At 39.9% G+C, this 24,649-nt stretch overlaps 1 protein-coding gene across 19 annotated transcripts in view; it reads left to right on the top strand.

Annotated features, from left to right (window-relative positions):
• Nucleotides 1-24,649, top strand: part of LOC307176302 (uncharacterized protein) — a 619,483-nt gene that overhangs the window by 174,352 nt on the left and 420,482 nt on the right. For all 19 annotated transcript variants that reach the window (XR_013824694.1, XR_013824695.1, XR_013824696.1 and 16 more), the window contains exon 2: nt 19,994-20,149. The gene's annotated coding sequence lies outside the window, so the exon portion shown is untranslated. The remainder of the gene's footprint in view (nt 1-19,993; nt 20,150-24,649) is intronic.

Raw genomic sequence — 24,649 nt, 5'->3', positions numbered from 1 at the left:
AGAAATGCGGAGACTGAGGCGCAAGAGTGTTCATTTTTGATTCTCCCCTCTGGCAAATGTTTTGAACACCAAAGCTTGAGGCTACTAAAAGTGGTTAAAGGAGTAGGATCTGGGAGGTAAAATATCTGGGACATTAATATAATATCTGGGGCATATTATGTTATTGATACAATCTGGGACAGCTGTCTCTAATTTACTACTTGTTTCTATGTGTGTATTCAAAGTCATTTAAAAATATGTGTGTGCATATTCAAAATTATTTAATAGAAAAATCACAGGGAAACAGCTTATAGCCAGCTTCTACGTACAGTTGCTGCAATCAGAAGAATGGTTTATGGTGACAAAGAAGAAATAACCAAATGATACGTGACTGACAACCATCCTTTCTGCTGGACAGTAGCTTTGTGGGGCCATGGCCAGTCTCTCTTGCTCCCTGTGTATCCTACACTAAGAACAATATTTTATGCCCATGTATATCTGACATTTAATAAATTGAGGAAAACAATTCCGTACAATGGGGAAAGAGTTTTTTGACCAATACCCAATCTAACTATTACACTTTTCTTGCCTAAAGCCAGGAAGGTCTTTAAAATGCTTTTCATCAGAGCCAGCATTTTTATAGTGGCTTCCACAGGCAGAAGGAATTTATCAGAGCAAGTCAACACTGGAAGACCTCCATCCCTTCTAAAGTTTCTGAATTCATCCAGATTTTGCATTGCCAAATTAATACAAAGACAGAAGTGCACAATTACGCAAAGAGATTTCCAAGAGCTCCCTGTCATCAGCATGTTAGCTCTGAGATAAGGAAGTGACAGAACTGATGCTGGATTATACAAAGAAAAAGAACGAGAAGAGAGGGCATTCAGTCGTTTTCCAGAGGAAGAAGGTGGTGTCTTAGTAAACTGGTCAGGAGGCTTGGTAGTTGACACCACATCTACGCTTCAGTTAGTCCTGAAGTTATATGGATTATAATTTGCTATAAATATGGGCACAGATCAGAGGTGTGCAGGAGCAGTTATTTCTATAAGTTTAACTGAAGAACTGCCCATTTTCTCTTTAGCCTAACTCAGAACAGTAAGTAAGGAGGGGAACCTGTCAGCCCTGATAATTTGATTATCCCAGCAACCTTAATGAAGATGATGTCAAAGAAAATACTACCAAGTAAATAATATATTTCAAAGAATGGTACTTTTTCAATCCCCTCAAAGCTGTTTGATCTTCATTATTGTCTTGTTGTAGAGGTGGGAAACCGAGACTTGGAGGGGGTCAATAACTTGCTCAAGGACATACCTAGTAGGGGAATACATAGTATTCAAAAAAGAGGTTTCATGGCAGGGAGTCCTTGGACCACATGCAATTCCTGTTTACAAGGTAAATGACTTCACTGAGTGAGGCTCTTCATCCCCACCTTATTCATCTTTAAATGAGTGGAGTGGAATAAATCAACTCTAACATTCAGTGCCCTTTCTGTGTTACTGGTCTGAGTACCAGTTGCCAGCAGAGGGTGCCAGAGCCCTTTGAAAGTTGTTTTTTGTCCGTCTCAGTCCTGGCGTGCAAATCAGCCAGTGTGAATCAAATTATTGCTTGGGGGTTGGGGGTTGGGGGTTGGAGCTGTTGTGGAGTTATCTGACTCCCTCTTTCACTTTCTTAAAGAGGGAAAAACAACCTTTTCATTAAATTGTAAGAGATATGCCGTTACAGTGTTACTTGTTAATCAAAACAGGCTTCCCAAATCCAAATGCAATTAAAATTGAGTTTTCAGACCTTTATCTCCTTCCTCTTGGGTGTGTAGCCTGCTCTGGGGACTCCTGCTGGGAATATTGCTTTGAAAACACTAATGTGTATAGCAGGCCCGTGGGTATGGCACCAGGGAAAGGGGAGGAGGGAAGCTGTCCTGTCAATTAAAGTGAAAGGAATCTGAAAGATGAGGACAGATGTAGGGGCATTCTGTGGTGACAGAAATCTCTGCAAGCCTGCCCCAGAGACCAATAGCAGAGTCATTCTCTCTTGTGGTCTTGGGCTGAAGAATTGCTACCCCAGATTCACATGCCAGTTTCATGGAGAGTTTTTTTTGGGGGGGGAGAGGAGGAGGTGAGGTGAGGCACTGTAAAAGAGATGTGATGTGTAGGTTGAATTCATGTCTGATACCTTAGAAAACATCTACAGCAGCATTATTTGAGGACTTTACCTGAGACATTTCCAGTGATATAAATTACCCCATTGTAGAGCAATTATACTTGCAGCATCTTAGACCATCTTATTAGATATTTCTGACTCAGTTGAGTATTTCTGAGAATAATTGTTTGAGGAAATAAAAATGTCAGGCTCTTCAGTCTTTGCTAATTTAAATGTTCTTCTTCTATTAGACTGAACTGGGAGAGATGACCTCAGAATGAGTGCTTTCTAGTTCTGCTGTCCACCAAGCTAGGTATAATTTGACATTTGCAATACTATCCCTTTTCTTTCAAAGACTGGTTTTCAAGGATACTATGGGAGCAAGAAAGAATGTCATTGCTCCAGCTTGGGGAACAAAAAAGGGGCCCCAGGGAAGTGGTATCTAATCTGAAACTTGAAGGATGAGTCAGTTCTAGTCAGGCATGAAGGGCTTTGGGATGTGTGTTTTGGACAAGAGGAAGGCTCAGAAGGGAGATCATGCTCTTAAAGCATGTTGCCCGTTTTTCCAGAAAGCAACACAATGGAAATTATCACTGTCCATAATACTGCTGTGAATTAAGAAGAATAATTAAATTCAGTTCATTAACAATATCAAATATGAGCAATGGAAGAATTTTGTCAGGTCGAACTTGTTTATTCCAAATCAAGAATTGGGTGTTGGATCAGGTCTAGGAAGAATTTTCCATTGCACTGAAATCTTGTGGGTACAAGAGACTTGTATCGGATTTGAAAAGAGCAATATATATTTTATCCTATGTTTCTGTGAAAGCTGATAGAATGGAGAGAAGAGAAAGAACACTGACCTCAGTAGGTTTAATGGGGACATATTTGACTGAATTACCCACAATGCCAGCTCATTTCCAATGTAATTTGTTTAAATTGAGATGTTCCAGATCTGTTGTTTTATACATGAATGGCTATTGGATGATCTTCCCCAAGCCTAGGAGCATATGCCATGTTTGTGTTGAAATGTGCCTTTTCTTGTCACCTCAATTTCCCAACAACACTTAGCGAAGATGTCAGTAGAAAAAAATCCAAGTTTGAAATTCCTGTTTTGTTTCTACTTTAATCACCTGGCTAAAGGGCAGTCTACAAAGCAGCTGAAAGGCCACTATCACCAAAGGGATGCAGTATCGAGAAAGACCTGATAAAAAGTCTCAGGAAAATAGAGCTACATACATTCATGTGGTTGTCAACTTTTGTGTTTGGAGTCTGAGGAATTGGTGTGGGGTGGAGGTGAGGAGGTTAAGGGCTATCTTCTAGGGGAATCTGGAGGACGTGAGTTCTGGTAATGTGAATTCCCTGGCTCCAGAGTGCAGTATTTGAGGTTAAAAGGAAATGCAGGTGTCCTACAGTTTAAATCCTAAAAGTGGTAAAAGGGGAAATGAAAGCCCAGATAGGTTATCCGAGAGGGTTAAAGATGTTTCATCCATTATTTTCAATCTTAATTCCAAATATATCACTACCTCAGTCCCTAATATGTTCACAACACAGATGCTTTGGAGACACAGTGATGTTTCAGACATGGCCACTGTCTTCAAGGAGACAGTACACAGAAAATTCATGAGACTAGGAATCATTTGATGGCAGGAATTTTGTCTTATTCTGTTCATCCTGAATTTGGCATTGGAAAAATGCTTCTTGAATGAATGTACTGGGTAGTACAGAAGGACACAAGGGATATATATCCGTGCTGGCGATTCAAAGATGGCATCAGAAACGGCTTCACAGGAGTTGTTTTAGCAGAGCAGGAAAAGATAAGAAAACATTTCCAGATAGACAGGGCAGGGAAGGGCATGTCAGAAAGAAGAATTAATATGTACATAGCACTTGGAGCACTGTCAAGGTGCCTCACAGAAAAGGGGTAAGATATAGGAGTCCAGAAGGTGTTGGAAGAACCACAGATGCAGACCAGATAATGAAGGATTTGGGTGAAGTCTTTGGACTTCATCTTGTAGCACCGGGCTTCTCAAACTATTTATGGTGAAAGACCAGTTGTTGGTTTTTATTCCCCAGTCTTTCGCAGACCAAAAGGAGGATGGAGTTTGTGATACAAATGATTCACCACATGGGTTCAGCAGCACCCTGTATTTACCCTGTTCAGTGACACAAGTCCACTCATCACATGCTTGGATATCATGGCAATGTCAAATGTCTATAAAGTTTTCAAGCCCTTGCTCTCCCTTTCTGCACTTACCTTATCATGAACAGGAACAAAGGTTGGCTCGCCTTGACTGTGGACCACATTTTTTTTTTTTTTTTTTTTTTGCGGTACACAGGCCTCTCACTGCTGTGGCCTCTCCCGTTGCAGAGCACAGGGTCTGGACGCGCAGGCTCAGCGGCCACGGCTCACGGGCCTAGCCGCTCCGCGGCATGTGGGATCTTCCCAGACCGGGTCACAAACCTGTGTCCCCTGCATTGGCAGGCGGACTCTCAACCACTGCACCACCAGGGAAGCCCTGGACCACATTTTTGAATGGCACAGTTGAGGATGAGGAACCACCAGGAATGATATAATCAGGAAAATGCCTCGATCAAATTTGTGTCCTGGGAAGGTCATGCTGGCAGCAAGGTGGAGAAAGGCCTACAAATGGAGACTGAGTCAGGAAGATGATTCAGGAAATTGGTCAGATAAGAGGTGGTAAAGATCTGAACTGGGGTCATGCATATCCTAGTAGGAAATAGATCATGCATTTAAGAACCATTTCCAAAACAAAAATGCCAGGACTTGGTGACAGGAATATGTGAGGAGGCAGAGGGAAGGTTAGAGATTTCTGCAAAACTAGGGGTTGTTGGGATCCAGTTAAGAGAGGTTTGAGCCAAAAACTTCGAAAGGGGATCCTGAAGACTGTCCCAGGGAAGGGGACAGCTTCACTATATAAAGGAAGGGGTTTTTCTTAGGACAAAACAAAGATAACACTCAAACTTTAAGAATCAGAACCAGCTCTAAACAGGCAAATTGGCCTAAACACATATATGTAAAATTTAAACTTGGTTGTAGCAATGCAGTTTTGCAGCAGAACATTCCTCTCCTCTAAAGTCATGAACGAAATTACAGATTTGTCAGTGTAACCCTATCCCAACTTCCTGTTTGAAAGCTTCCTATCTTTCCACAGACTCAAAAACAAGCTCCAGCTGGCCTGATAAAATAAAAATTGCTCTTTAGGTGCAAAGAGCCACCGGTTCTGCTGTGCTGCCCAGAATGTAGTTTTGCTGCTGTGATTTACGGGGCAATTTGGTGGGGACATGGGGGTGGAGGGACTTGTAACCTGGGACGCTAGCTTCATGTCTCCTATTTTTTACCTAATAATGGGGAGAAGTAATTCTGAAGGTCTTTCCAGTTTGCTGATATGTGCTCAAACCTACCACCTCTATTCTTCATACAACTCAGATGCTCTACCCACTTGTTATTTTCCAGATGTGTGTGTTTTCTTTCCTGTGATAACTACCAGTCCCCCAGCCCTATTGCCTATACAAGGCCTGTTTTAGACAGACTGAATAAAGTCTGGCTTGAACTTCCAGTACTATGTTGAATAAGAATGGTGAGAATTGGTATCTTCACCTTGTTCCTGATCTTAGGGGTAAAGTATTCAGTCTTTCACTTTTAAGTATGATGTTGGCTGCAGGGTTTTTTTGTGTATTTTCTTTATCAAATTAAGGTAATTCTCCTCTATTCCTAATATGCTGAGAATTTTTATCATAAATAAGTGTTGGATTTTGTCAGATGCTTTTTCTGTATCAACTGATATGGTCATATGATTTTCTTCTTTAGTCTGTTGTTACGGTGGATTACATTAATTGATTTTTGAAAATTGGAGCAGGTCTTACATACCCAGAATACACTGCAGTTGGTTGTGACATATAATTCTTTTTATACATTGTTGGATTCAATTTACTAATATTTCACTGAAGATTTTTGCATCTAAATTTATGAGAGATATTGGTATGTCATTTTCCTTCTCTTGTACAGTCCTTTTTGTGACTTAATATCATGGTAATACCAAATAAAAAGCATTGGGAAGGGTTCCTTTCTATTCTGTTTTCTGGAAGGGATTTTGTAAACTTAGTGTTAATTCTTCTTTAAATGTTTGGTAAATTTCTTCACTGAAACCATCTGGGCCTGAAGATTTCTTTTTGGGGAGCTTTATATTACAAAGTAAATTTCTTTAGTGGTTATAGGACTCTTCAGCAGCCTATTAAATCTTGGTTGTGTGATGGTAGTTTGTGGGTTTTGAGGAATAGGTCCATTTCTTTAATGTCAAATTTATAAGCACAAAGTTGCTTGTATTACTCTCATATTATCCTTTTAATGACTGCAGAATCTATAGTAATATCCCCTGTTTTATGCCTGATGTTGGTGATTTATGTATTTTCATCTTGTATCTTTGTCAGTACTGATAGAGGTTTATTAACTTTATTGAAGAAACCAGCTTTTTGTTTCACTGATTTTCCTCTATTGTCTTCTTGTTTTCAATTGTATTTATTTCTGCTCTTATCTTTGATATTTTGTTTTTCTTCTTGCTTTGTGTTTATATTGCTCTTAATTTTCTAGGTTTTTTTTTTTTTTTTTTTGGTGAGAATCTAGATTATTGATTTGAGACCTATTATCTTTTCTGATGTCTTAGGTGCTATAAATTACCTACAAAACTATAATGTGTATTTGTCTGTTTCTCCTTTCAGCTCTATCATTTTTTGTTTTGTATATTTTGAGGGTTTGTTGTTTGGTGCATATGTATTTAGGATTGCTGTTTTCTTGGTAGATTGAGCCTTTTATCATCATGTAATACTCCAGTCATTCACATATATGTGTGTGTGTGTGTGTGTGTGTGTGTGTGTGTATGTATATATATGTAAGACTAAACGACCATATATATATGTAAGAGTAAAATCAAAAGAGAATAGCTTACATATACTATTACTATATATAGTACTATTACTTATATGATTCTGTTTCGATTTTACTCTGCTAAAACTCTGTTTTCATTTAAGACACTGTTATCATTAATGTTTCAGTTGATGTATGGCTATACAACAGGATTTTAAAAAGTGCTTTTGGTTGCAGGAGTCACACTCAATGGAAGGTAACTTAAGCAACAAAGTCAGAGTTAATAAGTTTACATAACAAGAAGTTAAAGAGTGGCCATTCTAGTTTTGGACATAGCTGAATTCAAGGGGGAGAAAAATCATTCTCTCTTGCTTTTTCTCCCCTGTCCCACCTCTGTTTTCTGTTTTAACTTTATTCTCACTCATACTTTTTCTACACAGTGTCTAAGATTACTACCCACAGTCCTTCACATGATGTTAGTTGTTTCAGGTAATCTAGATAGTCTTTTTTTCCCCCCAGTGGTTTTAGGAAAACATCCTAGGGTGGCTTTGATTTGTCTGGGGCCTGTGTCATGTCATCATGCCTAAATCAATCATTGTGACCAGGGCAATGAGATGTTCTGGTTGAGCAGTTTGGATCATGGTCTTGACTCTGCGAGCCATATAATTGACCGACAAAAAGAGCAGGGTGGTGGTGGTGGAAAATATTGTGGTAGGTGAAGAGTAACCAAAATCTTTTACAGCATCCTGAAGTCAGAAGATACTGTCGCCCAAAATATATGTCCCCCACTGTATACTTCAAGTAGAAATGATTTGAGAACGTGATGAGGCAACAACAGTGCAAAGCCAAGTTGTTTCACAGCCCTGGAAATGTGACTTCCCTGAAAAGTGTTTACCAGAAAAGTGAACCCCTTTTATATAGGCATTTTAACATCCATATTTATTCTCTTGCTCATTGTTAAGCAAAAATTAATGGACGCAAACATCCTTGCCCCATGTGTTGAAAGATAAGTTTAAAGATAGGGAGTAAGAGGAAGATAGGATTTTAATGATGGGTGGATTAATATACTGAAAACACTGGAGAGGGCATCCCATATGTCAAGAATGAAATAGGTACAGATGTGAATAGGCAGGAAGCCTATAGGAGGAAGGAGTAAAATAAGGATGGAATTGTTGAGAGGAAAAATAAGAAAATGTTGGAAAAAATTCAGAAACGGAACAGAGTACCAATTAATATGTGTATAAGAAGCAATGAAGGACCACACAAGTACAAATGTAAAAAACTTGTGGCAAGGAGACCACTTTGCACCTTGGCAGCCTGACCTCGCTTTTTTTTATTGCTGCCCTCCAGCCTCCCCTTCTTCTTTATTCTCCATATTCAGCCCCGGTCTCATCCCTCCTCTCTTCAGTCTCAGTGTTCACAGTAGGCACAAACCTCCACTGTAGCACATACGCCACTGTATTGTAATTACCTGTTTTTGTGGCTCTCTCCACCTTGTTACTATTGAATTCCTCAAGGTCAGTGACTGTACCTTATGTATCGTTGTGTACGTGGTGTAAAAAAGCCTTTGGAGCTGATCAGCACGTTATGATAGGAAAGTTTCAATCTCATTAATTGTAATAGTAGAGGCGGTCATTTCTCCTAATCAACTATTCCTCTTGATTAACAAATGTCTCAGTTTCAGAGAGAACTAAGCTTTCCCTTTGAAAAATAGTTTCTTTTAATTGGCTGATGTACAAAAATATGATCATGAAATCCTAGTCAAACACGTAGACCTCTAAATTCAGTGAGCATCAGGGACCTCCACAATCTACTTATCTCTTTGCTTTGCTTTTGGGAAGAGGTTCTGTTGTTGGATATCAGGCCTGTGATGCAAGCAGTCAGGATGAGAACTGCTGGCCTCGTTGGCATGGCATTCTCCCCCAGAATTTATAATTGACAGGCTCAGCAGCTATACTACACCGCTGCCTGCACCTTTCAACATTTTAATGACTGTTTCCAGGGTTCCCTGGCCTGTGAATTGTCCCTCTCCTGTTACTCATCTCTCATGAGCAGTACTGACATTGTTTGAGTCCAGGCATTCCGGATCACAAAGTGTCCCCAATCCCATACTCCCTAGGCTGGTCTGCTGGGAGTTGGAAATCTTCTCCTATCTCATTCCACAAAGGAAGTGATATTCTCCCAGGAGCACTAATCCTGGCCACCCTGGCTGCTGATAACAAGACTCCCTGTCATCCACGGGGCGAGGGCCCCTCCTGCCTCCTTTCTTAGTTTTTAGTAACAGCAGCAGCTGCCTCAAGTCATACAATTTCTCCTTGTTGTTCCTGATCTCTTTCTTCCTTCAAAAAAAAATTTTTTTAATGGAATCTTTACCTTCCTCAAACTGCTTTCCCAATGTGAGGCCAAGAGATTAAATCGTCTCCGGGTAACTCGGACCCACCAGCTGTTGCTGCTGGCTTGCCATGATTGTCAGTGAGTTCATTGAAAACGTATGTGTGATCTTTCAACACATCCACAAGTGAGGGGTGAAAGAACTTGCTGCTGGAAAAAAGTTTCCTGATGTGTCACTAAGTGCATACACATGATGAAACAGGATCTCAGGACAGTCATTTCAAATGACTCCCTGGCCCCTCTGCTTTCCCTTCTTTTGATTTTAGCAGCCAGATTCCAAAGCTTTGCCACACAGAGAGTTGGGTCTTTTAGCTGTGCAAGCATGGGGTTCTGGAGGAAGGCAGGAAGTGTGAGCAAGGCCTGACCACCCACTCAAGGCTCATGTCAGTGCTTTCAGCAGTTCAGTTACTGAGTTCCAAGCAACTCTGTGTCTAAGAGTAATCTCAGCCTGTTCAGGCATTCTTTTAGCAAACAGACACTGGGTTAGGTCCTGCAGATGGAGTGGCTTCTCTCAAGGAGCTTACAGTCTAGTGGGGGAATGGGATATTGCCCAGGTAAATATGACTGTGAAATGTAGAAGTGTTGGCTGCTATGGGGAATAAAACAGGATGACTTACCTCATCTGGGATGGAGGAGAGCCAGAAGTGCTCTTCGAGGAGAGGCCGACTCTGCAGTTAAATTGAGGGCATTCCTTCATTCACTCAACATTATTGAGTTTTTACAAAACCAGTCCCTATACTATGTGTTATGAATACAAACATTAATTTGACATGGCACCTACCCTCCCAGCCTCTCCATGGTGCAGAGATATATAAATATTCAATTAAAATATATTTCACAGTCCTATGGTAGAGCTAAGCCAGGGGCTATGAACACACATAAGAAGAGGCAATTTCTCCAATCTTCCCAGACCTCCAAAAGTTATATTAACTGTTCTTATGTGTGTTCATAGCCCCTGGTTTATTTTTACCATAGGACTGAAACAACAGTAATAACAGCTAATAGTTATTGAGGCCTTGCATGTGTCAGACAGTGTTCCGTTTGCTTTCTGTGTATTATCTCATTTAATCATGGCAACACCTCTATGATGTAGCTACTATTGTTAGCCACATTGAACAAGTGATGAAATTGTGACTTTGAGATATTAAATAATCTGCCCAGGTCATGCCAGAGGTAAAGAGTGCATGGAGCCAGGATTCCAATCCAGGTTCTAACTGTTCTGTTCAATTGTCTTCCTGGAATCAGCCAGAAAAGAAGGGAGAAAAAGCATTCTAGATACTGTGATCAGACCAACAGCAAAGGTACAGAACAATGAGAGGGCATGGCCACTCCAGGAGCTATAAGGGTTTGGTGTTCTGAAACCCATGGTGCATCTGGGAAATGTAGGAGGGTATGAGGCTGAGGAGTGGGTGCATGATAGATTTTGGTAAACCTCTTTTTCTGGGATTTTATTCATGATCATGGCTGCTATTCAAAAAAATGTCAGTCTAGTGGGGGAATGGGAGAAAAGAAAAGAAGGAGAAAAGAAAATGAAGAAAAATTCCATGCATTAAAATAAATCAGGAGAAAGAGTGAAAAACAAAATTGCATGGACCAGAGAAAAGGGACTAATATAGGATAAACCCACACAAAAATGGGAGCTCCATAAGTGTTAAATAATAATAATACAAAATTGTTTTGTATTATTTTGAAAACAAAATTATTGAATAATTTTGTATTACTATTATTACTATTGTTATTATTTTGGTCTATTTTATTCACTGATGCTTAGAAAGGTGGAGTGGTGCCGAATTATAGTAAGTACTCAAATATTTGTTGACTGACTGGGTGAATGAATGAATGAGGCTGATAGGATGACCTAGACCCACATCACTGAGGCATTTATGTACTGTCTTAGTAAAGATTTTAAATTTCTGTTTTCCTTTGAAGAAAGATTTTGAACAATGATTTTTGAATGGGAATAATGATATATGAGAACCTAAGAAGAATGTCTTTGGTTATCATGGGCACTACGGATTATGGCCAATTTTGGCAAGACTCCAGAAATGGACTACTTAAGGGATCTTTGCAGAAGTAGCACAGAGTGTGATGAAAGCCATGCATTCCTCTTGAGACGTGTGTGAGGAGGCCATCTATATGGAGATGTCCAGTAACAGAAGGAAGGAGAAGAGAGAACAGACTTTTGGGGAATGCTTCCATAGCTGGTCAGGAGACCTGGATCCAGGGAAGAAAACGGTCAGAAATGCTTCAGAAAGTGCTCAGAATAAAATGACCAAAGGGGCAATGATACTTCAAGCAGATGGGAGTCACCAGGGCTAAATGCCTCAGAAAGGAAAGAGAAGTAATGTGAGGACTGAAGAAGATTCCTAGAATTTGTCACTAAGACGGCCATTAGTGACCTTGGAGAGAGCTATTCATCTGAGGGGCTAAAATTAATTCCTGTGAGTCCAGGAGTGAATGGGAGAGGGTTTGAGAAAGTGTTAGATATGTTTGGGATGTTTAAAAAGAAGAGGGTAAAGGGAGTGAGAGAGAATAAAAGTAACAAAGTATTGGGTTGGCCAAAACGTTCGTTTGTTTTCTTCCATAAGATGGCTTTAGTAGCACTTAGTTGTTTTTAACTTCATTCAAAACAATTTTGTTACCTGTCATGTCAGAGTGCATTTTTTAAAAGAAGTATCAAAATTGGTGAATTTTTCTGTAGCCATTTTAATGCTGAATATGGAAGAAAAAACCCAACATTTTCGGCATATTGTGCTTTATTATTTCAAGAGAAGTGAAAACGCAACTGAAATGCAAAAAAAGATTTGTGTGGTGTATGGAGAAGGTGCTATGACTGATCAAACATGTCAAAAGTGGTTTGCTAAGTTTCATGTTGGAGATTTCTCTCTGGACAATGCTCCACAGTCGGGTAGACCAGCTGAAGTTGATAGCAATCAAATCAAGACATTAATTGAGAACAATCAACATTATACATGCGGGAGATAGCCGACATACTCAAATATCCAAATCAAGTGTTGGAAATCATTTGCACCAGCTTGGTTATGTTAATCACTTTGATGTTTGGGTTCCACGTAAGTTAAGTGAAAAAAACTTTCTTGACCGTATTTCTGCATGCGATTCTCTACTTAAACGTAACAAAAACAGTCCGTTTTTAAAACAAATTGTGACGGGCGATTAAAAAGTGGATACTATGGGCTTCCCTGGTGGCGCAGTGGTTAAGAATCTGCCTGCTAATGTAGGGGACACGAGTTCGAGCCCTGGTCTGGGAGGATCCCACATGCCGCAGAGCAACTGGGCCCGTGAGCCACAACTACTGAGACTGCGCGTCTGGAGCCTGTGCTCTGCAACAAGAGAGGCTGCGATAGTGAGAGGCCCGTGCACCGTGATGAAGAGTGGCCCCCACTTGCCACAACTAGAGAAAGCCCTCGCACAGAAACGAAGACCCAACACAGCAAAAATAAATAAATTAATAAACTCCTACCCCCAACATCTTCTTTAAAAAAAAAGTAGGTACTAAACAATAATGTGGAACAGAGGAGATGGTGGGGCAAGTGAAATGAACCACCACCAACCACACCAAAGGCCAGTCTTCATCCAAAGAAGGTGATGGTGTGTATATGGTGAGAGTGGAAGGGAGTCCTCTATTATGAGCTCCTTCTGGAAACCCAAACGATTAATACCAACAAGTACTGCTCCCAGTTAGACCAACTGAAAGCAGCACTCAATGAAAAGCATCCGGAATTAGTCAACAGAAAACGCATAATCTTCCATCAGGATAATGCAAGGCCACATATTTCTTTGATGACCAGGCAAAAACTGTTACAGTTTGGCTGGGAAGTTCTGATTCATCCGCTGTATTCACCAGACATTGCACCTTTGGATTTCCATTTCTTTCAGTCTTTACAAAATTCTTTTAATGGAAACAATTTCAATTCCCTGGAAGACTGTAAAAGGCATCTGGAACAGTTCTTTGCTCAAAGAGATAAAACGTTTTGGGAAGATGGAATTATGAAATTGCCTGAAAATTGGCAGACGGTAGTGGAACAAAGTGGTGAATATGTTGTTCAATGAAGTTCTTGGTGAAAATGAAAAATGTGTCCCTTAGTTTTACTTAAAAACCAAAGGAACTCTTTGGCAAACCCAATAAATATTAATGCGTGAGTTTATTTTATTTTATTTTTTTGTATGGTGTTATGGAGTGTTCTAACTTCATTCTTTTACATGTAGCTGTCCAGTTTTCCCAGCACCACTTATTGAAGAGGCTGTCTTTTCTCCACTGTATATTCTTGCCTCCTTTATCAAAGATAAGGTGACCATACGTGTGTGGGTTTATCTCTGGGCTTTCTATCCTGTCCCATTGATCTATATTTCTGTTTTTGTGCCAGTACCATACTGTTTTGATTATTGTAGCTTTGTAGTATAGTCCAAAGTCAGGGAAACTGATTCCTCCAGCTCTGTTTTTCTTTCTCAAGATTGCTTTGGCTATTTGGGGTCTTTTGTGTTTCCATACAAATTGTGAAATTTTTTTGTTCTAGTTCTGTGAAAAATGCCATTGGTAGTTTGATAGGGATTGCATTGAATCTGTAGATTGCTTTGGGTAGTATAGCCATTTTCACAATGTTGATTCTTCCAATCCAAGAACATGGTATATCTCTCCATCTATTTGTATCATCTTTAATTTCTTTCATCAGTGTCTTATAATTTTCTGCATACAGTTCTTTTGTCTCCTTAGGTAGATTTATTCCTAGATATTTTCTTCTTTTTGTTGCAGTGGTAAATGGGAGTGTTTTCTTAGTTTCTCTTTCAGATTTTTCATCATTACTGTATAAGAATGCAAGAGATTTCTGTGCATTAATTTTGTGTCCTGCTACTTTACCAAGTTCATTGATTAGCTCTAGTAGTTTTCTGGTAGCATCTTTAGGATTCTCTATGTATAGTATCATGTCATCTGCAAACAGTGACAGCTTTACTTCTTCTTTTCCGATTTGGATTCCTTTTATTTCTTTTTCTTCTCTGATTTCTGTGGTTAAAACTTCCAAAACTATGTTGAATAATAGTGGTGACAGTGGGCAACCTTGTCTTGTTCCTGATTTTGGTGGAAATGTTTTCAGTTTTTCACCATTGAGGATGATGTTGGCTGTGGATTTGTCATATATGGCCTTTATTATGTTGAGGAAAGTTCCCTCTATGCCTACTTTCTGGAAGGTTTTTATCATAAATCGGTGTTGAATTTTGTCGAAAGCTTTCTCTGCATCTATTGAGATGATCATATGGTTTCTCTACTTCAATTTGTTAATATGGTGTATCACATTGATAGATTTGCATATATTGAAGAATCCTTGCATTCCTGGCATAATCCCCATTTGATCATGATGTATGATCCTTTTACTGTGCTGTTGGATTCTGTTTGCTAGTATTTTGTTGAGGATTTTTGCATCTATGTTCATCAGTGATATTGGCCTGTAGTTTTCTTTCTTTGTGACATCTTTGTCTGGTTTTGGCATCAGGGTGATGGTGGTCTTGTAGAATGAATTTGGGAGTGTTCCTCCCTCTGCTATATTTTGGAAGAGTTTGAGAAGGATAGGTGTTAGCTCTTCTCTAAATGTTTCATAGAATTCGCCTGTGAAGCCATCTGGTCCTGGGCTTTTGTTGTTGGAAGATTTCAGTTCAAGTGCTTGTGATTGGTCTGTTCATATTTTCTGTTTCTTCCTGGTTCCGTCTTGGAAGGTTGTGAGTTTCTAAGAATTTGTCCATTTCTTCCAGGTTATCCATTTTATTGGCTTATAGTTGCTTGTAGAGACCTAAATGTAAGGCTGGACACTATAAAAGTCTTAGAGGCAAACATAGGCAGAACACTCTGTGACATAAATCACAGCAAGATCCTTCTTGACCCACCTCCTAGAGAAATGGAAATAAAAACAACAATAAACAAATGGGACCTAATGAAACTTAAAAGCTTTTGCATAGCAAGGAAACCATAAACAAGACGAAAAGACAGCCCTCAGAATGGGAGAAAATATTTGCAAATGAAGCAACTGACAAGGGATTAATCTCCAGAATCAAAAAAACAAACAACCCAATCCACAAATGGGCAGAAGACCTAAGTAGGCATTTCTCCAAAGAAGATATACAGATGGCCAACAAACACATGAAAGAATGCTCAACATCATTAATCATTAGAGAAATGCAAATCAAAACTACAATGAGGTATCATCTCACACCGGTCAGAATGGCCATCATCAAAAAATCTAGAAACAATATATGCTGGAGAGGTTGTGGAGAAAAGGGAACCCTCTTGCCCTGTTGGTGGGAATGTGAATTGGTACAGCCACTATGGAGAACAGTATGGAGGTTCCTTAAAAGACTACAAATAGAACTACCATACGACCCAGCAATCCCACTACTGGGCATATACCCTGAGAAAACCATAATTCAAAAAGAGTCATGTACCACAATGTTCATTGCAGCTCTGTTTACAATAGCCAGGACATGGAAGCAACCTAAGTGTCCATCAACAGATGAATGGATAAAGAAGATGTGGCACATATATACAATGGAATATTACTCAGCCATAAAAAGAAACAAAATTGAGTGATTTGTAGTGAGGTGGCTGGACCTAGAGTCATACAGAGTGAAGTAAGTCAGAATGAGAAAAACAAATACCGTATGCTAACACATATATATGGAATGTAAAAAAAAAAAAAAAAAGGTAATGAAGAACCTAGGGGCAAGATGGGAATAAAGACACAGACCTACTAAAGAATAGACTTGAGGATACAGGGAGGGGGAAGGCTAAGCTGGGACAAAGTGAGAGAGTGGCATGGACATATATACACTACCAAACATAAAATAGACAGCTAGTGGGAAGCAGCCGCATAGCACAGGGAGATCAGCTCAGTGCTTTGTGACCACCTAGAGGGGTGGGATAGGGAGGGTGAGAGGGAGGGAGACGCAAGAGGGAAGAGATATGGGGACATATGTATATGTATAACTGATTCACTTTGTTATAAGGCAGAAACTAACACACCATCGTAAAGTAATTATACTCCAATAAAGATGTTTAAAAAAAATTAATGCGTGTTTGTTTTTTGAATGCCAACTTTCAAAAAAATTGAATAGTAAAGGATTAGCCAAAGGGGAGAAAGGAAGAAGTGTGAAAATGGATATCAAATGAAAAGGATGAGACTGGAAAGGAATGCATATGAAGGAACTAGACTTGCAAAGAAATAAGAAGCTTTTCTTTCTTAGACATTAGTAGATTGAGTTTGGGAGAAAGTTTGAGGAAGGGAGAAATATAATAAAGATCTGGGTGTTCTTGTAAGATCATTTCAATGAAGGAAGGAAGGAAGGAAGGTATGAACAAGTGAGTCTCAGGCTTCCCTTAGTGAGAGTAGCCTCCTTGGAAACTGTTAATCTAGCTTGTGGTAGAGAGTGAGTGAATATTTATTAACTGAGTGAATTAAGACATGTATGAAGAAAATAATTCATTCGTGCTGAGAGGGCAGGATTGGCATAACTGCTTCGTGTGTGGAAAGTGGGAACTAGGTGTGACTAACAGAGGTACCGCTCAGCATTCTGATTCCAGCTGAGGCTGGATATGAATTTATGGTGTTGCTAAGTGTTTTCTCCTATCAGTACTCGAAGGCCTGGAACTAGAGGGTGGAAATTGGAAAGGCTGATAACATGGAAAGTCAAGAAGAGAGAGGAGGGGGCTCGCACGATTGCAGTTAAAACAGTTCCCCCATGGTCTCCAGCTAGTAGAGGACTCAAGAAAGGTAGATCTGGGGAAGTGGGAGGGATTTAGGGATATACAGTCGGAAATAAGGCCGAAGAGAAATTTTAGTGGAAATGAAGAAGTGGAATGTGGAGGAATAAAAGTTTGCTTGCCTTTTTTTAAGTTGGCATTTATCAATTGCTTATATTCCAGGATTTCTTGTACTTAATACTGCCATAAAGAGATGAATGTCCCGGTCATTCCTAATATTGCAGAAGTGGAAACTGAGGTGTATCAAAGTTATTTGTTCAATGTCATACAGCTTATAAATTTCAGAACGGAACTAGCACCCTCAGCCATCCAGTTCCTGAATCTGAATTATTTGCCTCAACATTATAAAAGCACCTCAGGTTGTATAAATGCATGACTTTCAGAATCTGAGATATTACCATTGGTTTTAGCATTTGGTGATCATGGTATCTCAGGGACTAGTCTTGTGTGTTCGGTGATTGAAGGGCAGTGAAGGTGAAAGTTAAAGTCTTTATTTCTAGGTACTGGGTCAACAATAGGAACATTAAAATTTCCCTGGTCAACTGCCAGAAAACCTTGGGCATGTGGAGTTCGTTTAGACACGTTCCTTTCCCTTTGTAATCATGTGTGTGCACACACAGGTTGATTTAAATTTTCAGAAGATGAATTAGCATCTGTGTTTGGGAAAGTTGCACAAGATGCTGTGAAGTTCATTTTCCTTGCCTTCTGGGTCCTGAGTGGGTTCCCCAGAGAGGATCAGTTGTATTTCAATAGCACAAATAGGTTCATTTATACTCATGGCTGAACATGTTTTTGGAAAAATAAGGACTAATATAATTCTGTCTGATTTTTAAGTCAACTGCTAATTGGCAATTAACCTGGAGTTTAATGGACCTTGTTCTTCCTTATCATTAGCTCAACCACACTCTGATAGATTTGTCTTCTTATTGAAAGTGACATATCCTGGTCAGACACCTATTACCAAAAGATACCCAGGTTTTGCAGAGAGTTGTGAAGGCACTTGGAGCCTAGGAATTGGAAAAAAAAAATCCTCTGCATAATCTACCCAAGTTAAATAGGTTTTTAAAAGAAATGAGATGGGTGACACCTCAGTAATCACGTCTTCATTTTACAATTGAAGAAACCAAGGCTCAAAGAGGCAGAAGTTTTCCTTCCCAAGTTTACAAAACTTAAAAAAATTTTTTTTAGCTAATCCATTGATGACCATGACAGAGATTATCTATAGCTGAGCTCAAAATCCATTCTCCCTTTTCATTTAGCAACAGGCCCAAATATTTACCTGGGCATATTGCTGCCAAATTTCCCACCTTTCCTTACAACAGGGTGTGGTCATGTGACTAAATTTTTGGCCAATGTTGTATCAGCAGTAGTGTCATTGGGATCTTCCTGGAGTTTTCTTTAAAAGAGAGGAGGGGTGTCCTTAACTCTTTATTTCCCTTTAGTTCTTGGAATATGCAATAGCTAGTTTCAGAAAGAAATTTGTATCATGTGGGTATTTTGGGAAATGAAAGACCAAATACCACAGGGTCCTTGTTGCTGACAGTGGGGAGCCCATGTATCAACTGTGAAATGCCTACCTCAAGACTTCTTAAATTTGAGAATGAAATTAACTTTTTCTTTACTTAAGCAATAATTTTCTAGGTCTCTTTTACTCACAGCAGAACTTAATCCTAATGAACTCAAATATGTATGATTTTCTATCTTGGAAACACCATTCCAATGCCACTTGGACCTCTGGTGTTTGAGTCAATCCAGAGGTACTTAGTGTTCCCACCTACCTTTCTTTTGGAATCAGTAATCTTGGGGCCCTGCAGCACTGGCAGGTTGGCATATTCTCTGCTCCTAAATCATTCATTGTGATGTTTGGGCCTCTCCCACTTCTGAGGAGTTAAAGAAAACCAGGATTCTTTGTGGCCAGGTAGATATTGAAAACCAAGATTACCGTGATTTGGGGCCTCCCGTTCTGTTCCAGGGATGTTAACAATCAGGGTTCCCTTGGGTCTCTGGGCTTTTCTGACTCATCCTAGCTTCAGTGGTGCCTCTGGAAACCCTAAGACTTGTTGCTGACCAAATTCAATCTAATCTTGACCAAAGGAGGCATTTTCCAGGAATGACACATCTTCACATATGGCTCTAGACTGGACCCCTTGCAAGAATGAGTGTTAGAAGGAATTTTGCAAGGTTCTAGATTCTTTATCTGGACATATCCCAATAACCATAAGCTGTGTGGGAGAAAGGACTATGGCAGTGCTGTTCCATCAGTGCTTGGCACTGGGTACACCCTTTGATGAATGAGTTAAAAAAGAGAGAGGAGGAAAAGAAAGAAAAAAGGAGCGAGAAAGAAAGGGAGAGTATATATTAAAAAAATGGGGAGAGAATTTTATGCATAAATGTCAAAATGACATGTAAAGTGTGTGTGTGTGTGTGTGTGTTTTAGGTAAAACTCTTTGTAAACTAGACTCTTGCATTTCTCATCCAGTTTCTCTCAGTTAATTAGTGTTTTGCTAATGAGGATGTCCTCTTGAATGTCAAGGTGTGAATACCCTTCACTCAATTAATCTCCCAACTAGGAGTTAACTCTGATGCTAGTTTTAAAAGACCTCAGACTATTGACCACACATGTCCTCAGAGCAGTTAGCTTTAACCTCTCCAACCTTTGTTTTCCCGTTTGCTGCCCCCATGTGGTGGAGATTTCTGCAGCTTCCTTGACCTCTGCTGTAGGGAATCTTCTTGAGGAAATGGTTTTCATGAGGAGCCTTGGGAGATTTGTGAGTTTCTATGAACACTTGGCGAGCCCAAAGTAGCTGGCCCGTGACATGGAGATTCCTCTCTTTTAGACTGTCATTGCGAAGATCTTCGTTGAAGAAAGACAGGAAGGCTCCGTCTAGGCCCCTGGGCTCCTGTGAAGTACTGGAGATGATGAGCTCATGGAACTGAAGGAGGTGATGGGACGTCACCAGCTGTCTCATGAGCAGGAAGGAACAAGGTTAATGGTAGGTTTATGTGTCTCCAACTTAACTGTAACCTATAGGTGTAAAGCTACTTCTCTGAGTCTTCCAGCAGCTATCCCAGTGATAACACTATGTACAAGATAAACCAATGAGGTTACACTTTAAAAACCATGTTATTGAGATATAATTCCGATTTAAAAGTGTATAATTCAGTGTATTTTTGTATATCACAATCAAATCATTCGAAGAACTGCTGATCACTATTAAAGATCTCATCCAGGTGAACCCTGATTCAGAGGGCACTGACACTGCTCAAAATGTGTTTGAACATTCCTGAGAACATTCCTGAGAATGTGCCTTCGGGGCACATTCTTTTGAGTCTTCCCTAAGGTGGTGAATCTTTATCCTTTGAGGGTGGAGTTGATTCTTTGGAAACAGACAGCTGTCATTTAGATCCAATTCTGTTGAATAAAGTCTGATCAACCTGTGTAATAATGTTTGGGGTCAAAAACCAAAGGGTGGATTTAAAGTCTTTATTTACTTTCTTGTGTGGCTTGGAAGCAAGTCCTAAATGGAGTGAAGAAATTATTTGACTTTAATCTCTCTCTCTAGCATTGTTCCATTAATTGGCCAATTTTCCTTTAAAAGGGATAAATCAATTTCTTTCCCTTATAGTCGCACTTGTGTGTGAAAATGGTATCTACACTAGAAAGAGGGGTGAACAGACACTGGACCAGGAAATAGAATATCAGAGGAAAAATTCAGGTCCCATCACTTACACACAAGTATGCCACTTAACTTCAGCAGGTTTCCATTTCTGCCCTGTAATTGAGGCTAGTACCATCTACCTTGTATATTATGTGAAATTGTATATGTAAGTCTGCTCTGTGTACACTATGTTGAAAACTGCTGTACACATGAAAGGGAGAGTATCTAGTCTAAAAATGCTCAGTGTTACCACTTCAAGAAAAAATATCTTCCAGAGTTGGAAGTCCTGAGTATTAAGGATTGGGTAGAGGTTTTGCTGGGAGGCATCAGTTTATAATAGGGCCAGGTCTGCGAGTGAGTAAATCTGAGTCTCTTTTTGTGGCTCAATAATCTTGATCAATTTGTCCTTGAGGAACCTTTAAAGTTCACTTAAGATAGATGTTTTTGTGTTTCTTCCTACTCTCCACCTAGTCAACCTTCAGCCTTCATATTTCAGTTTAAATATCACTTCCTCATGTATTTCTTCCTGATCTCCTCTTTCTACAACCAGGCAATGTTCCCCTGACACATGGTTCCATAACATGTGTGCTTCTATTCTATGCAAATCTTTTTCTACTTACAATTATTTATCAATATTTGTTAATGTCTCTGTTCAAGTCACCTGTATATTCCCAGCACCTAGCACAGTACCTGGCATGAGTCAGGTGCACAGCAAATATCGACTGAGTGTGTTTACAACCAGATTCTTCTTTCCTTAATATCCTTAAGCTTGACAGGATATTTCACACAGGAGCTCATGCTGTATTTTTCTAAAAATTATCATGGGGTAGTAAATTTGTAGAGGAGATATTTATTTAATGCTCATATTCTGCTGAGGGGCAAACTGAGGCTTTAAAAAGGAAGTTGTTTATTGAATGTCAGCAAACTAACTAGGGATAGAAGCTGGACCAGAGCTCACCCTCATTGTTATCAGTTACACTTTGTCCAATAACCATTTCCTAGTCCAGTGGTCATTTTCTATGAGCACATTGTACGAATAGCATTTCCAAGGTTTCCTAGGGTCAACTCTGTGTGAGTCAGGATTTGCTTTGACTATGTGGGGAAAAAAACACCAAAATACGGTTTTGGTTTTGTTTTTCAAATTGAGGTTTATTTCTCTTTTAGGTAAGGTCTGAAGGGACCCATATTAGGGACCATCTTCCTATCTTTTACTTTTTACAAGTGTCTTCCATTTCTAAGTTCATCTCAATCTCCAAGATGGTTGTTTTTTCAGCTAGCACTTAAGAGGAAAGGGGAAAGGCAAGAACAGCCCCCTCTGGTTAAGGATATTTCCAGGAAGTTGCCCACATTCTGTTGTGAACTCATCACATTCTATTGTGAACTCATCACATGACCATAGCTAGTTGCAGTGGAGGCGGGAGAATGTAGTGTTTGTCCTATGCAGCCATGTGCCCAACTGAAAAAGCATGCCCCTGTTACTGAGGAGGAAGGGGTGAATGGATATTGGGGACAACTCCTCCAAACACTTAGATTTCAGAGGAGTGCTGGCCTGCCTATCTATCCATCTAAAAGCTCGGAATAGAATTGCCAGTGCTAGAAGAAAAATAAGAAGTTTACAAAATACTTTGAGCATTCTCCTGTGGTTATGCATATAGAAATGTTATGAGAATAAAATATTCTGGAGTTGTTCCTTCAGATAGACTAACTTGAGGAGTGAGGAGATATGTGGAAATTGAAAATTCCCAGAGGTGGTCTTAGAAAATAGTTCATTGTTGTTTTTTTTTTTTCATTTATACATTAATTCACTAATTCATCTATTCATTCACTGAACACTTATTGAAGGCCTGCTAGGAGTCAGGCACAAATTCAATTTCCAAGTGTTGTCAAGACTAGGATAAACAATCCTGATTCCACAACTCTGCAAGCCCAATGCTTTAACTGAGGACTAATGGAGCCATGTAGCTACCATCTGATATATTCCAAAATCTCAATGGTTTACCTCAGATCTTAAGAATAAGACAGTATTTTCCAAGAGACGATCATTTTGTTTCTTTACATGCTGCCCCTACAAAAATGCTGTCTTCCTCTCAAGGACCTTATTGCAGGATAAAGGACTTTAGGGTGATGTGTATTTCACCTAGAGCTGGGCACAAAGCTGACTCACATTCAAAACCAGCATGTTGTTTTATTTCTCTAACACATGCCAGGCACTTAGGCATATGGAATCACATTGAATTGTCAAAACAGCTCTGTGAATAATGACTGTGCTGTTGGGGTAACTTGAGGAGGCCTGAGTCCCACCACCTCATATAACCTACACCCGTGCTCTCACTCTAGACTCCTTAAATACATACACAATCTAAGCAAATGCACTGTGCTCGTGGCTTGCTAACTTCACAATCACACGTTCAAGGCAAGCCTCTCAGGCCATCTTCCAGTCAGATCAATAATATAGTCATAAAATTTCTAGACCCACCACTGCCTTTAAAGATGTACCATTGTGACAGATTTACAGAGGAAGTAAAAAGGCTCAGAGAGGTGACGTGTTTTTCTCAAGGCCACACAGTGTATAAGTGACACAGTCAGGCTACTAGCCCTTGGCCCAGATCCAATTCTGTTCATGGTATAAGCCCCATGAAGACTGTGAATGAATGAGAGCTCTCACTGGATGAGATGAGAGCTCTCCCTCATCTCACTGAATGAGCTCTCGGAAAAGAATGTGAATGCTCAGGTCACACCATGGGAGCCCCCTTGAAGAGCTGCGTCGTGGTTCCTACAGAGCGAAACTAAGTGCTCTTGGGGCAGGAGGCTGATTGCTAACATCTATGCACAGCCAAATGTCTCTGGAATGAGGCAGTTGACCTCTTAGAACTTTAGAGCAGGACCTTCTTTCAAGAACTTTCTAAGTCCTTGATTTCACAGTTGAAGAAAAGGAGGTCCAGAGAGGTATGACTTCCCATGAGTTAATGACGGGAGTGAGATAAGAGTCCAGGTCCACTCCCCGCTGCTACTGAAGACACTGTTTATACCTCACTACATGGGGAATGAGTAAAGAAGGCGGTGGGTTCTTAAGGCAAAGGATGTGTAATCATGTAGTGTGATGATCTTCTGTTCACTGTATTTAGAGCTTAATGTCTGAGAGCTGTGGAAAGAATGAATTAGGACTGACTGGTAAATGATGGGGGAAAGGATAGCCACTTAAATCATTTTCCACCCCCTCTCAGAGTGTGTTGATATGAATAAAACCACTTACTGCATTCCCACTGGAAGAGGTTCATTCCTTAGCTGTTATCAGTTACACCTTAACTACCCTATCCAGTAACCACTTAATAAGGATTAGTGGATAATCAGTTGAGTGGAGGTAGATGATGTCAGAAGGAGGATCATGGGGCCCGCCTAAAAGTGTACTTCATAATATTTCCTTGGTGCTGTTAATATTTCCCAAAAAATTCATTTGTGCCAATATCATATGGCAGAAAGTGCACTTAGATTCGAATCCTAGTTCCACTGTGTGCTACACTCACCCTAGGGCTTGGGGCACGGGTTAAACCCAGCTTCACCTGCAAGAACTGATGCCCCCTGTGAGATGTGTTATGATAGGGGCCCCATCAATCTGTTCATTGATGTGTCCTCAACACTGAGTACATGCTGGATATAGTGAGCCTTTAAATGATAACTGCTGAATAAACTGAGACTTGTGAAAAGTACTCAGAATTAAAAGGGTACTAGGAGTTGCAGTGGGACTATTTAGAAGCTATTTTCAAAATAAGAATTAGGAAGGAAGAGGCTCATTGCCCAGGGCAGAAAACAGAATGTTAACAGTGAAGAGTGAAG

The sequence above is a fragment of the Stenella coeruleoalba genome, assembly GCF_951394435.1.
Source record: "Stenella coeruleoalba genome assembly, chromosome: 17".
NCBI lineage: Eukaryota > Metazoa > Chordata > Mammalia > Artiodactyla > Delphinidae > Stenella > Stenella coeruleoalba.
The sequence above is the reverse complement of the archived record's forward strand: the minus strand, read 5'-3'. Positions and strand labels throughout refer to the sequence as shown.